The sequence below is a fragment of the Pezoporus flaviventris genome, unplaced genomic scaffold (assembly GCF_033815535.1).
Source record: "Pezoporus flaviventris isolate CSIRO_AGI_PZ_B2104156 unplaced genomic scaffold, CSIRO_AGI_Pfla_v1 ptg000126l, whole genome shotgun sequence".
Lineage (NCBI taxonomy): Eukaryota > Metazoa > Chordata > Aves > Psittaciformes > Psittacidae > Pezoporus > Pezoporus flaviventris.
In genome coordinates this window covers 847,159-862,961 of record NW_026892674.1, presented here as the reverse complement: position 1 = coordinate 862,961, position 15,803 = coordinate 847,159, and positions in this window count along the sequence as shown.

The following is a 15,803-nucleotide window of genomic DNA, read 5'->3' as shown; positions in this document are numbered from 1 at the left end:
GACAAGGGAAATGAATAACTGAAGTGCATTTGTTCTGAAAATGCAAAGGATTACTATCAAAACCACCCCAAAAACTATTGAGGTAGGTAACAAACACTCTCCTCCACCCTCCCCTCCAGTTCAACCAGATATGGGTTTTTTGGCAGTGGACAGGTCTAGTATCACACCAGAGACAGGCAGGCTCCACATAACCTGTAGCCCAGTGTCGCGGGTTAAACCCAGTCAGGCAAGTTCTTCACTCACTCCACCCCCCTTCTTTTCCTCCCCCCTACTCCCGGAGGGATGGAGAGGAGAATCAAAAGAATGCAACTCCCACAGGTTGAGATAAGAACAGTTTAGTAACTAAGGTATAGCACAAATCACTACTGCTACCGCCAATAATAATGATAAAGAAAATAACAAGGGAAGAGAATACAACACCTCAGCACCAGCTTACCGATAACTCCCCCTCTCCTCCCCCCCCCCCAAGCCCAACAATGCACCAACCAATACCTCCTCCAACCCTGCAGTCCTAGCCATTCCAGATAACAGTTCCATCCTGGGCATGACATGCTGTGGTATGGAATACCTCTTTGGTCAGTTTGGGTCAGGTGTCCTGTCTCTGCTTCCTCCCGGCTTCTCCTCTTCCCTGGCAGAGCATGATGCTCACAAAGTCCTTGGCCAAACCAAAACATTATTGTTATCAGCTCTGTTCCCAGGCCGAAAGTCAAAACACAGTACTGCACCAGCAACCAAGAAGGAGGAAAATGAATGCTGCTGCTGAACCCAGTACAACCACCAGTTTTCATCCTTTTGTGCTTCATAACTCAAACTCAAGGATAGAAAATTTTTCCTACAGTCAGCAAAGCTCTTTCTGTAGAAAACACAGAACAATTTTTGTCTTAATTATGAATCATAGCGTCATAGAATAGTTAGGGTTAGAAAGGACCTTAAGATGAAGCAGGAACAATGCTGAATAGCAGGAAAGGCACCTTTTTGTCATGTACAAGACCACTGTTTCCCATAACCTCTGAGCATAGTATGCTGAAAGCTCTGTTGTGCAAGAACACAGTTTGCACAAAGATTATCCCATTCTCCTTCTACAGAGGTTGGGATATGGGTATATTTTTTAATTACAGCTCAGACTTATGATGTCAGAATAGTAATCTAGGTGCTGAGACCTTCAAAGCACATTCACAATAATATTGTTCTGCTCAAATCAATGACGACACTGATGCTCTTTCTGTAGGAAACAGTGTTTGCCATCAACTATGTAGGTAGCTGCAGGGAGGCTGTACTTTCAGCTTGGGCTTCCCTGTTGCCTGTGCTTGGGGCTAGTCATGTGCTTTTTCAAAAGGCACTCATGTTCTAGCAGCATAGCATCTGAGAGTGGGGAGGCCAAATGCTGGGTCTGATAATTAATAATGATAATAAGAAGACAGATACATACACCAACAGAAGACTATCTTTAAGAAGCCGTAATTCATGCTAAGTATGCTAGTTCACAGGAAAGGCTTTAGTACTTTTTATACAAACTGCTCATGGTAAGTCTGGTGAGGACACTCAAAGATACATTCTTCTGATCATAAGTCGCAATGAGCTTTAATGTTTCCCTCACTTTCAAATCTCTATGCAGCTGTAACAATGTCATTGCTGTGGCCTATCCATAATCTGTAGTGTAGTTCAAGATTCTCAGCTAAAAGATTCTATATAAATGGTAACTATTATTATCTATATAGCAGACAGATCCCAGCTTCACTGTAACTTGCAGTTCTCCTCAGGGGGCTCAGGCATGTGAGCTGCTAAGTACTCTCCATTTCCATTACATCTCCTTGGAATTGAAAGCACTCAGCATCTAGGAGGCTCAAGTGCAGAACTGAGATTCAAACCCCCAGCTTTCACGTATACAAAATTTCCATCAGGATTTTTAATCTGTGCTTTACGCTCCTGAAAGTTTGACAGAGACAGTGTAACAGAAACACTAGGGAAAGAAAAGTAAAATACAATAAAACTGTAAATATGTGAATTACTTAAACCATTCAAAATGCCATTGTTTGAAGACTAAATTACTGAAATTACTGTCCTCCTATCAGGTGACTAAAAATAATGTACCACATAAACCAAGAGACATAACATCAACAATGAAATACACATTTATTAAATGACACATGAAATAATAACTACACAAGCATTAAATGTAAAAAAAGTAAGCAAAAAGTTCAAAATATTCATGTGCATAAACTGAAATGTTTGCTTAGTTTTACCCAGTGCACACACAGAAAGCAGTAAATTTCTCAGTAATTGTATTTTCCCTTCCCCACATTGGTAACAGCACAATTTCAAATCCTCAGAATTTCCACCTCTAATTGCTAGAAAGGTTCATTATCAGCTGTCTAAAATTCAATACATCAACCTTGCAAAGCTGGTATACAAACGACTTTCACACATCTGATGGGCTGCTGTGCTAAATACATCTTAATTTGTGCTGCATCTGCTGTTTTATAATTTGTTTGCCGTGCTGAGAATGGTACAGACTTTGCTGCAGCAGCTCCCTGATTTCTTATTTTTAAAAACACAGCAGCTACTAAGAAAAGAAAAGGCTGAGTGCCGCCATTGTGTCTTTGATCCATGGAATGACATCACTTCTTTCATATTAAGCACTAAATAGTTGATATATGTATGTTAAATATATTACATACACATGCTATGTATATGTTTCATTATACAAACTGTATGTACGTGTTCTGGTTACATTTTCCCTGTTAACATTTGCAAGTCATAGATATCCAGGGAATAGTTTCATTTGAAAAAATGGCTAATGTAAGCAATTTCATGTTCCTTGTGCCCTCAACTTTTATTAACCATTTTGTTGAAAAGCAGGAAAAGGATTGCTGCTCAAACCCTTATTCTTAATGATCCTTACAAATAAATGAAAACTGGTGGCTTTTTTACGTAGTGAAGGGCATTTTTGAGTCAATTTATAGTCCTCAGTGAAATGGGTTTTGTGTTCTCTGTTTAGTCACCACTAAGCTGAAAAGCAAATGGTAGAACAACATATATAATTCAGCATGATTCAGAATAGATCAGAGTTGCTGCACAAAAGAGTCATCTTAGTTAATACGAAAATTACATTTGTACTCTTCCCTTCTTAAAGTGGTACAGTGAGCGCTAGCACTGGCAGAGTGAGATGAATTTTTAGTGAAGCAGCTGGTGCTGTCATTACAATCAGAAGAATCGCACACACATCCCTTCTCCAAAAATAAAAGTGAAATACCTCTTTGTGTTTTGTGCATGTCCTCCTGCAACTTCATGTATTGCAAGGTTAGAAAGGTACCCAAGCGGCATCAGTCACACTTCTTCCAAGGGATCTTGATCTGTCAGAGCCATTTCTCTTAGGAAGTCCAATCCACTGCCAATAACACAACCACCAAAACCAGCTTTTAAAGAGATTTAAAAACAAATGTCACCGAAAAGCAGAATGTTACCCAAATTAAATCCCTTTTCAAATCCCATGTTGTTAACACAAAATAAAATATCAAAACCCAAGTCATAAATGATGTTACAAATAATGTCTCTTACATATTTGATTATGTTTAATTGTCAGTCTTTCCAGCCAAACAAGAAAATGTCACAGTAGGCGAGATGTAGTAAAGAGGGAAACTCCCATTGTTTTCGTGTAGCCTCAGTGTTAGATGAGCAGCCGGAATGCAGATTTACTTCTGTTTTTGTATCAGGACTCCTGGTGTGGAGAGGTATTTCTATAATCATAAAATCATTTAGGTTGGAAAAGAACTTTATGATCATAGAGTCCAAGTGTTAACCTACTGCAGGGTCACCACTAAACCATGTCCCTGACTGCCACATGTACACATCTTTTCCATACCTCCAGTGGTAGTGACCCCACCAATTACCTAGGCAACCAGTAAGCCTTGAATCAGTTTCCAGTCTCTGGTCTAACACCAAACAGTCTCCAGTGTCAAGTACTCACAAGAACATGCAGCAGCTATTATGGAGTCAGGCTTTAAGACTGTGGAAACCATTGACAGATCAACGCTACTGTACAGGAGCATGCTTAATCAATAAGGTGTATTGTTCAACTAGAGCGGAAGAAAAAACTTGTGAAGTAACAACAGTTATAAAGGTTAATCAATTCAGGTAATTATAAATGCACTCAGTTACCAGTTCGTAAACTGTTCCTTCTCTTTGTAGCTGGCAATTTAGTGTAGAGTGCAGCAGCACTAAGCTTGGAAGAAAGGGAAAGGGAAAGGGAAAGGGGAAGGGAAGGGAAGGGAAGGGAAGGGAAGGGAAGGGAAGGGAAGGGAAGGGAAGAGAGTCAAATTTTTCATTACTTTCTGTGCTGTAATCTGCCTCAGTCTATAACATCACTATATTTACCACAGGGAAATAATCTTTTCTTTCTGCTAACACTGAATAACTTCATTGCATGCAAAACAAAACAAGAGGACTATGCTTCATGGTCCAGACCGATGAAAAGGAAATCAGGGTATTGGACTTGTTCACCTCTTTAAAGACCACATGTACGACGAATCAGTGAGGTAGTTACAGCACAGTTATTTCATGGCCATAAGGAAAGATTTTTTTTTTTGTTCCGAAGAATCGATTCCTGGAGAAAAAAGGATAATCAAACTGTTTCTGCGTGTCCAAGCACTAAAGATACTACAATAAAGGAGGTAGAGCCTGATTTCAAATTTTGCCTGTAGCCAAATTTAAAATCAGCCCTTGAAGGCAGGTTGATGATCTCTGACACTCAACAGTTGTGTACTTTTTTGTTATTTCTGAAAGTGCTTAGAGTTTTCTAAGGTGATACCTGGTTCTTCTTCAATGCACATTCCTAGTCCTGAGCCTGAAACAAAAAAGTTTTCCTTAAGGCACCCACATCAGTGTGCCTTTCAAATAGTGTTAAAGTCATCACCTGAGATTGACAGCACTGCTTGTTTTTTGTCCCTGCTGTATTTCTGGTGTTTTCAGCAGCTTTTAATTGTCCAAAGCCCGCCAGAGGTCAAAGAATTCACGTCTTCACAAAATCAATCATTAAATGTCAAAGCAAGTTCTGAAAACACAGCATGCAGTCCCACCAAACAGAGCATCATCCTCTCAGTAGTGAAAATAACAAGACAACAGGGGGAGAAATAGTGACTTGTCTCATCCATTTCTGCCTTCTGAGCCCCTGCTGCCAACACCCTCCTTGTTCTCCCAGGGCCTTTGCCAGGTCTCCCTGGCGCATTGGAGAGATATCCACCCTGTGCCTGGATAACCCTCAAGAAGAAAGCTCTGGATATTTTCTTCTTGTGAGTCTTTAAAAAAATCTCAACGCAGGCTGCACTTGTCAAAACTGCCTGGACCAGGCTCTGAGGGTTGACAATGAGGATATACACAGGGGAAATACACAATCATGAAAGGCAGTTCAGCTAAGGCTATCACATAAGAGGTCCTACTTAGATAAGGATTTCATATGAAACTGAAAGCTATGTGATTAGTTTGGTTGTTTTCTAGAAGACTGTCTGATGTTTTTCCTCTTTTGCTATTTTTAGCATATAGGAAGGTGTGTTGCCACGAGGCATATCATTAATATGTCAAAATTCAAGGTAAATCATTAAAACAAAAAGGCATTACATCAACTGAAGAAATATCTGAAGCATGAATTTGATTACTGTAATAGCACTTTAATTTTTAATTTGCTGTGTTTATTGAGCTTGTATAATTGCTACAAATTTCTAGTAGAAAAATGTCATAAAATGCTGTTTTGAGTTGGAATAAAAGCAAGAAACATAGTTATAGAAAGTGTGTTTTATTAGGAAGAAATGCTCTTCTTAGAACTGTTTTTCCAGAAATGAGTTAATAAACCGTTTGTTTATTTTATGCAAATAGTAGCAACTTAGCACAAGGAATATCAAGGAAAAAATGTGCATCAGCTTATCAGCTCAGTATCAACCTAGATGTTGAATAGCTCACGAGATCCTGTGTCTGTCATCTGCACTCTTCCTAAACCACATTGATCCCTTTGTCACTGTCATCTTGACATAACCTTCAGGGTGGTGCTATCATAACAAAAGAGAGGATCCTGACCACATCTAGGCAGCTGCTGTAAGTTCAGAAGTCCTATTAGGTCACGTCTCATACAGCAAAGAAAACTGTGACCCTATTAATTCTGTGAAGTATGGGGTATACTTCTCCTTCACCTTGTCTTTGTATTATCTGCTACTATCATATTGCTCTCTCTCACACTTTCTCCTCTTCCCCCTCTCCCTGTTGCCCCGTGCCCTCCATTCTTCATTCTTTAAAGAAACAGTTTAATTTTCTTTCCAGATGGTAAATATTACATCAGTTTAATCATCTGTTTAAGGTATAGTGGAGTATTGCTCAACTCAATTCTAAATTAAAATACTTATTAAAAAGCTTTGAAGCACTCTAACAATTTTACATCACTCTGGACGCAGCTACTTAAAATTATTAGAACGGTATTCTAAGCACTTGAATTTGGAGGTGATCGGAGACCTGAAAATGTACAATATAGAGTAATTTAAAAATATTTGAGTGCTTCTCATTTTTAATAGGATTTTCAGTTTGGAAGTGATCAGGTTCTGACTTGCGACTTTGTGCATTATAATGTAAGTGCTCCTCATTCTTCAGGACATACAGCCTATTAAATCAAACTACTTCGATCATTGTAAATTGCTATACATACAGCATGCTCAGGAACCTAAGTTCACTTCTTAAAAATATTTTCACTGCAAATCTGTAAAAAGGCTTTGAAGAGGCACAATAGCAATTTACCCTTATGGAGAAGGTTTTTTGCAGTTTTTGTCAGATAAAAACAGACTTTTTTTTCTACATGAAAATACAGAGGTTGTATGAAAATATTTTTATTAGCCAGTATTATAAATCTTCAAAAATGTTCAAAATCAGCCTTCCCCATGTACAAACATTTTTTCTGCACAACTTAATTATATGGATAAGGATTTGTAAAACAAACACGTCCACAACTAAGTAAGAATCATATAAGGTTAATGTTGCATATTTTTATGTTGTTCATAGACGTGATTGAAAGCCATCCAGCTATTTTTACAACTTCTAGTCTTTCACTCAAAAAGAGTAGTTTGTACTTATTTAGGATAGCATTTTACAGTCTCATCTACTAATAACAGAAGCAACCTATATGAAGAGCACTCTAAAAAAAAAAAGCCCCACAAGAATTCAGAGCAGCTATAAAGGATGATCACCCTGTGGGTATTTTTTGCATATATATAACATAAATATATAAAATATACTTTATTAAAAAATGGTTTTAGGTATTATTGGGCAGGCAGTTCATTTTGGTTTTTTACCGATAGAAAACTTCAAACAGTAAGCACAGCAGAGAGAACAGTTGGGCTTGCCAAAACAACAGGAAACAATGCAAAGTTAACATTATTTGTGAATAGCTGCTACTTCAAAGAGCTGTAAGATATAAGAATATCAGAAATAAGAATATAAGGGCAAACTGAAGCAAGTAATGCCAAGTAGGTTTCCATAACTAAACATCTCTAAGAGTTCAGGAAAAGGGCAACAGCAGCAAGACTACAATGCTTTCTGGTAGGTGGAAGCATTAGACTTTAAAGTCCAAACTAATAGTGTACCTATTATGTTTATGTTTTGCAGCTTGTTTTCCTTTCCATATTATAACTGTAAGAAGGAAATGCTGTGTAGATTGCTCTCAAAATCAACAAGATTTCAGGCACGCAGATGGGATTAAATACTAATTTTAAATAGCATCACAATTAATTACTATATATGCACAATAAATGCTGTATTTATGGTAATCTTTAGTGATTCAATATTTATAAAATTGATACAATATTTGCATAAGAGGGCTGCAAAATATGAAAATTATGTGAAATCTTTTAAAGAACCTCTCAGCTACTAAATAATGAGAAAAAAGGATAGGATAAGCTAATTCGTCAGACAATTTGCATTCCTAAGAGAATGCTGCTCAGTTTGGACAGGTAAATTTAGTACAGGTGTCAGTTTGTCTCTTAGCTTCTAGAAACAGAAGCTGCTTGACAGTGTAACCTAACCCAGAGGTTTGGAGCTGAGGGAACAAACCATACAGTAAAGACCCAGAGAACTGTAGAATACACAATACTGGGGAATAAGCTGTCTGTCAGAGACGTTTCTTCCTCTACTATTTTCACACAATAACTATCTTGTTCCCCAAATTAAATTATACCCCTTATGAAAATCTTCATGCCACTGGATATGTATTTGTTCATGGAATGCATTCCTCTGAGTCCTGTGTAGCCCTTTGTCTTTGTGATTTCATGTACGAAAGAATTGTACAAGTTAATGCACTATGTTGCACTAAATCTCCGTATGAAAAGTGTTTCTATTTATCAGTTTAAAATTCCAGTCCTGTCCACAATGACTGAAAGAGCAGCTTTTACATATGTTCAAGCTTCTTAACGTTACTCCTCTTAAAAATGTAAAAACACTTCAACTTCCTTTCATCTATAGTTTGATTCTGTACTAAATGTCCCTTTTTTTCTTCTTTCTTCCCCACAGTTGCAACATCAAAGAGCACTTCAGAAAAGCTTTTAAAGAATTTGTGTTTTTCTAAGCATATTTTGGGGCCTCCGTTTTGATTTTTCTAAACATCTCTGATAGCAATGTGTATCAGAGATCTTCACCAAAAGATGTTAAACTCTAAAAGATTCATGCTGTTTGTTAATTCAGTAGGTACATCACTGAGCAGTCCTCTCAGTCAACACATTAGCAGCCATCAGCTCTTAGAAGCATAAAACTTCAAATGCTTATCTTCTGTGATACAGAGGAGCCCATGACCTAACACCACATTGTAGCCACTAGAGACACTTGTGGAAAATTTATATCTTTGCTATCAGAAGATGAGTCCCAATCACGGTAGTTAGCTTATCTGTTCTATTTTTTCTCTTATCTCATTTTTATAACTCTCTCAGTAAGTCAGAGATGCCCTCTTTTATTCTGTGATATTTCTATGTAATTCCATCTAATTCTGGCTTTTGGCTTTGATGCTTTCTGTGCACACATATGCACACATTCCGTTTAGACAACGGCATGCCAAGAAGTAAACGGGATGTAATCTAGTTTTGCTCTTCAAGGCAAATTAGACTATTTTACTGTCACTGAGTTTACATTTTATCAGTTCGTGTTCTGTTTTTCAGCTAACAGCTATGGCTATTCTAATTTCTTCCATACATTATCTTGACTGCAGTCCATTGCATATTCTCCTGCTCAGCAAATACAGACAAGGTCTTTTGTAGTTATACAATGTTGTCAGAGGCTTTTCTCTGCAGTTTCATTTTACAAAGTCACTTGGTCGTAGTAATACATATATAATTCACATATGAACAGGAATAGTTCCCTAAAGGCCCTTTATCCCCAGAGGAAACTCTTCTTTAATTGTTATGCCCTCTCAGCAGGGATGCTGACTTACATCATACATGCGCATCATTTTATTTAAATGACCTCCAACGTTGCTACGAAGCCTGATAGAGCTATTTGCTCTTCTTCCAATAAGCCTGCCAGCTACAGAAAGTCCCCTGAGAACAAAGCAGCAGATATAAAAGAAGAGCTGATGCTTCAGACAAGCCCTTTTAGCTGGAGCTGCGCCAGCAGCTACAAGCAGCAAGAAAAAATACATGCTTCGAAAGTAATTACAGTGAGCTGCATCTACCTATCTTTATTTAAGGTACACATTTTAGGATTGATTTCCTTTCCTTGGCAAGGGGAACTGCAAACAGCACCAGCCTAAACAGGAAAGTATTAACTGCAGTCCATAAGAAGCCTGTTGCTACCCTTTGCAGTCTTCTCTGCAAGGGTCACACCTCTCAATAAACTCTGCAAGACTGATATCTTGCAGCAGCATGTCTCCCAGCTGTTCCAGTGGCCAGTTGGCCCTATCTGGCCTCCCTGTGTCACTTGAAACATGCCCCAAGTAGCACTAGGACTCTTTCCCAGCAGGATTTTGGATTGGCAGTGCGAATGTGCAGTTTTAATGGACATGTGCAAGATGAGCTCGAGGAGAATGAGCTGAACACTGCATTCAAGAACAGCACCTCACACTGCAATGGAAAAGCATGGGCTGAACAAAATTAGACATTTTTCTTGACATGTTTTGCTTGACAGATGACACAAACCTCTCTTCACTTCTAATACTTGGGAAATTGTTGCCTGAGCTTTGCTTTGATTTTCAAATTCAAATGAAGCCTTAAAAAATGCCCCCTCAAGGGAAAGCAAAATTGCAGCATTTCATTAGGTTTTGAATTCTGACTCAAAATCACCACCAGGTTTTCTCAAAAGCCTTTCCTAAAAAAGAAACAAAAAAGCAAACAGAAAAAAAAACCACACTACGCTTTCTCTGAGCCTGGGCTGAGTTTCAAATCTGTAATGAAACACAAAAGTAGGCGGTGTTTAGGTTGTTTAACATTTCATAAGTTGTAGTCATAGGGTTAAATTCGACCCTAAGATAATGAGTAGCCACATTAGTTTACGCAAGGCTCTTGTATTTCTTCTGATGATAAAACTCAAAAGAAAGGTTATCGAAGTGTTAATTCTTGTTTTTTCCCAACCCCCAAAACTATCTACATTATGGAATCTTCAAACAAAGATATATGATTTTAGCATAAGGTTTAAAAGACATGACCTGCAGATTTTTCAGCAGGATTAATGTGTAAGCAAATTGCTCTTCTTCAAGATCCGAGTCAGGTTTTAAAGGCTAGCAGAAACACCATGACCAAAATTTCGGTGTATTTTTATGCTTCCTCATGCAGTGGAACACCACCAGTAAAGGCCAGAGCTGTTTATCTATGTCTCTTCGTTTCAGCAGTCACTGGAAGAACCCCTTGCAGCCAGCAGCAAAGCACAGCACAATCCTACTAGAGAGAAATCTGGCAAGGGTTTTGGGGTTTTAAGTGGCTGTTACAAATCCACACTTTTAGCACCTGCTCCCACTGCAGCTTATCCAAGAGCAGTGCTGGCTCATTGGCTTTCGGCTGCTCCTACTAGAAATGCCAACGACCATGACATGTCTGAAATATCTCAGCAGCCGCTGGAGACCTCAGAGGAGTATCTGGACAAACCTGATTTATATCAGAACATCCAATTCAGAATGCCAGAACCGCCCTCCCAGAGAGGCAAAAGAGAGCATACATGTGTCAGGTAATTCATTCTTGTATCCCCTCCAGTTTTACAAAAGGATCAGATACATTTTGTATATTTATACATCGATTTCTTTATTTGTAGGCCAGTGAGAGCACACAGAGCTTTACATGTATTTGCCAAAAATAATTACTTCAGTCAATTAGCGAAGCAGAGAATCCACCGTTCAGAAATCTATCCCCTAGCAACAGTTTGCTTGCCCCTCTTCTCTAGCAATGAGCAAACCTTGCCTGCCCTCACTGCTCCACTCTTGGTTTTATTGGCTTTCTGGCTGCTAGCAGAACCATCTGCTTACCTGGGTATAAAACCCTCCTGATGGGAGAACTACCTGTGCTGTTTATGTCGAAGTATATATGAGCAGATACATAGGTCAAGGAATTACTGGCTGCTAAGAAAAGTTGCAGCTTCCGCCCTTCATAAAATAGGCTCACACTACACCTAGAACAAACCCACTTCAGATAGAATCGTCCACTCTGGGCATATCATGATCTGGAATAAAGGGGGTGGAGAGAAGAGGAAGCAAAACCAGTCATAGCACACATAATTTTCCTCAAAGGTTTTTCATAAACATATATTTCATTATCATTTTAATGCCATAGAATTTTAAATTACTTTCTAATTTTGTTTTGTGGGATATTACTTAGGCGAAAAAGAACTATACTGGTTCCTCTTCCCTCAGGAAAGCCCTTTTGCTTCTTCCCCACACATAGGCAACACCATTTGGTTTTTAGCTGATGGTAGTCGCAGGAGAGAGCTTTTTTCTTATTTTTCTCAAAGCAGTATTTTGGGCAGTTGCACAATTATTTTGCTATAATTGCGTGTAACGTTCTGGGAATATTTTGGACATCTTAAAGCTACACCCAGAGATCAAATTAACATGACACAACTTCTGTTCTCCGCTATACCAGCCATCTCTCTACACCATGTTACAGTATGGGAGCCTCAGGCCTAACAGACTGTCTTTTATCTTAGAAGTGGCATAGATGTCAAGTATCTGCTCTTCTACTTCTGTATACATAGTGTGACCATTATCCAAGTGACAGAAATAATCTATATTCTTCCTAAATCACATCTGTGTTTTTTCGCACTGTAAAACACACATAAGCTGTAGCTATATTTGTCACTGCTTGCCATGCGTGTAGTAACAGACATGTTTAAAAAGTTATTTCAGGTTTAAAAATGTTGAAAAGTTCTCATTCTGAACATTTTTCTTAGTCATAAATAACTTTAAAAAAAATCACTACATAGAGACTTGTATGTACTGTGATAATGCTCAACACCTAATGTCCGTTCCCCAAAAAACAATATCAGAAATCAACCTCTCTTTAAAGAACTACCAGATGCCAGTTTTGAAATATACAACTTTAAGACCTGATTTTGTCTTGACTTGGCTTTGATTAACTTAATATCTAAGAACCATATCATCTACTACACAAAAAATGATAAGAAGAAAAATATTAATATCCTCTATAGTAATATTTCACTACTTTGGAGCATTCTGATTAACGGAGAATTTTTTGAATAACAGCATGGTGTCATAACTATTTGCTATTATGTTTTATTCTATGTTCACATTTTTTCAAGTTTTTCCAATTTTGAGGGAGGTTATATACTCATTTCAGTATAGTTGTTATTTTAGAGCTTGTCATGAAATGTTTCAGTCGGAAGTAAAATATCTCTTCCTACCACTCTTGTCCCTCCTCATTTAGCAGTGATTTTTTTTTTGTTTTAAATGTTGCAGAAACTAACGCATGTGCCAGAACCCTTATTTCAGCTGCAGTATGAAGAGCTTGGGAAATAGCTTTTGATAGCTACTCCTGAAGAACCTGGAAGCTAAAAAGAATAATACTTGCTCTTGAACAAGTCATTATTATAGAGAAACAGATTTTTTTCACCCTCATTTTCAGTAGGAAAATGGCAGTTCCTTAATGAAAAAGATAGAGAAAATCTTATGACACGTAGGAAAAAATTCAATGGACGTTAATTTGAGGTCTTAATTTTTGGTATTTTTTTACTTCTACACTCTTTGGAACATGCCTTGGCGACATGAGCTTAAAAAATAAAATATGTATAAAACAGGAACACAAATTCTTCTAAGATACTTTATAGTTTTTCAGCTGAATTAATTACTGAAAAAAAAATAATATTTTGGTAAGAAGCATCTAGCCATAGATTTAAAGATACCCTCTTAGATGTAATTTAATTGCTACAGAAACATCTATAGTGTATGAATCATGTCTCATACTTCTGCAAATACAACCCTACTTCATTTACGCACCGTAATAACAGGCTTGATTCAACACCAGTGAAACCTATGGGAATTTTAATACTGATCCCTACAGTAGCAGAAACACTTTGAACATAATGCCACACCCACACACACAAAAAAAATTAGGTGGAAGAAGTGAGGTTTAAAAAATAAAAAATTAACAGAGCAAAGGACATAGATACAAAAAGCAGGGTAAAGATAGGGCAAACTGAGAATGAATATTAGCAGGAAGAGTCTATGTTTTCAAAAGTTCTTCATTACAGAGCACCCTGATATACAGGATACTAACATCATTATTTAATATGCACATAAAGTACTACTGCTATGGTTTGATTCCTACTCTAAGTGTGGTACAAATGCATTAGAATGACCTATATTCCCTTTGCAAATGGGGCATAGAAATGAGTGAGTTGGGAGAAAGACTCTCTTGATAAATTAACCATCAATATTCAGGAGCTCACCACGTTTGCGTAACTAGATAGACCATGGCTGATAAATCTTCAAGGTGTAACTCACAAACATCTTGGAATAAAATGAAGAGTATCTCGGGTTTTTTTTAAACACTGTTTATTTCAGCAGAAATGAGTATTTGCAGCTCAGCAGTTGGAAGTAATTCCAGCCCATGAATGCTGTGATTTTCAGCACTGCTGGTGTACAGCTATGTGTACATATCATCTCCAGAAAAATCTCTGATAAAAATGTTCCCCATCATACAAAGGAAATAAAATCAAAGCATTACGAATAGCCTTTCACATTTTTGCAAAGTAAAACTTTGCTTTTACATTTAAATATGAAATTGTAGTAAAAGTTATATAGACCTCATTTTACTCTGGGGGTCTGCTACAGGCCACCTGATCAGGAGGACTGTGTGTATTAAGTCCTCTATAAGGAACTAGAAAACAGCCTCCTACTCACAGGTCCTTGTAGTCATGGGGGACTTGAATCACCTCGGTATCTGTTGGACGGACGTCACAGCCTGGCACATGCAATCCAGGAGTTTCCTTAAATGTGTTAAAGACAACGTCCTTATGCAAGTGATAGAGGAGCCATCAAGGAGAGGTGCCATGTTGACCTTGTGCTCAATAACAGGAAGGAGCTGATTGGGAATGTGATGGTACAAGGCAGCCTTGGCTGCAGTGATCATGAGATGGTCGATTTCGAGATCCTCAGGACAGTGAGAAGGGAGGGAGCTAACTCAATGGCCTGGGCTTTAAGAGAGCAGATTTTGGCTTATTCAGGAACCCTCTTAGTAAGACTCTACGGGATATAGCCCTAGAGGGCAGGGGGACCTGAGACTGTTGGTTGATATTTAAGGGTCACTTGCTCCAAACTCAGGAGTGTTGCATCCTGACTAGAAAAAAATGGGGCAGGAGGACCAGGAAGCCTCCATGGATGGATAAGGAACTGCTGAGAAAACAACTTAGAAGGAAAAAGCAGCTTACAGAAGGTGGAAGCAAGGACAGGCAGTTGGGGAGGAATACAGGGACATAAAGCCCAGAAAACTAGGGACCAGGTGAGGAAAGCTAAAGCCCAGTTAGAATTGAATCTGACTTCGCCTTAGTCAACTAACTGTCCAGGGATTTAAAGGATAACAGGAAGGTCTTCTCTAGGTATGTTGCCACCAAAAGCCAGGCTAAGGATAATGTGGACTTTCTTGGTAAGCTAACAGGAAAACTGGCTATCTTGGATATGGAAAAGGCTGAGCTTCTCAATGACTTGTCTCAATCTTCATCAGAAAGTGTTTTAGACATGCTGCTGAAGTCATAGAAATCAAATACAGGGACTGGGAGAATGAAGACCTTAAGCCCAATGTAGAAAAGGAGCAAGTTTGAGATCATCTTTGGAACCGGAACATGCACAATTCCATGGGACCTTATGAAGGTCATCCATAGGTCCAGAGGGAACTGGCTGATGGAGTTGCTAAGCCACTATCTATTCTATTGCAAAAGTCACTGCAGCCAGATGAAGTTCCTGACGACTGGAAAAAGGGAAATAACTCCCATTTTTAAGAAGGGTCAAAAAAGGGACGATCTGGAAAACTACAGACCAGTCAGTATCACCTTTGTGCCTGGCAGGATCATGGAGCAGACGCTCCTGGAATGCATGCTAAGGCACATGAAAAACAATGAAGCACTTGGTGACAGCCAACATGGCCTCCCTAAGGGTAAATCCTGTCTCACCTATTTGGTGGCCTTCTATGATGGGGCTACAGAAGTGATGGATAGGGACAAAGCAGTTGACGTGTTCTACCTGGACTTGTGCAAAGCACTTGACACTGTCCTGCACAAAAACCTTGTCTCTGAATTTGAGAAGCATGGATTTGACTGGTAGACAACCTGGTGGATAAAGAATGGGATGGACA